Genomic DNA, 372 nt, shown 5'->3' on the forward strand with positions numbered 1-372 from the left:
TTTATTGTTTTCCAAACTAATGGTATTTAAGGAATAGTGTTCGTCGCCGGATCATGGCGTCGGGGCGAATTCCGTTCCGTTTTGGTTGCCTCGATACTCGTTTCAGCCATTTGCATGCGGGAAGTACGCAGATATAGCACGTATAGAACGACAGATAGAATAAACAGGCAGACGGACGGGTATATAAATAGATATACAGGAAGATAAATGCAGACAACTGAAAATGTGTGAAGACGCAGATTGGTAGAGAAATATATGGACAGACAGACTGATTATTAAATAAATATGCAGTATATTGACGTACTATTCTTCTGTAGCGGATCATGTGTTAATTGAACATGAAATGATATCTATAGAGAGGAAAGCAGGTAG

This window comes from Penaeus monodon, chromosome 30 (genome assembly GCF_015228065.2).
Source record: "Penaeus monodon isolate SGIC_2016 chromosome 30, NSTDA_Pmon_1, whole genome shotgun sequence".
In the NCBI taxonomy this organism is placed as follows: Eukaryota; Metazoa; Arthropoda; class Malacostraca; order Decapoda; family Penaeidae; genus Penaeus; species Penaeus monodon.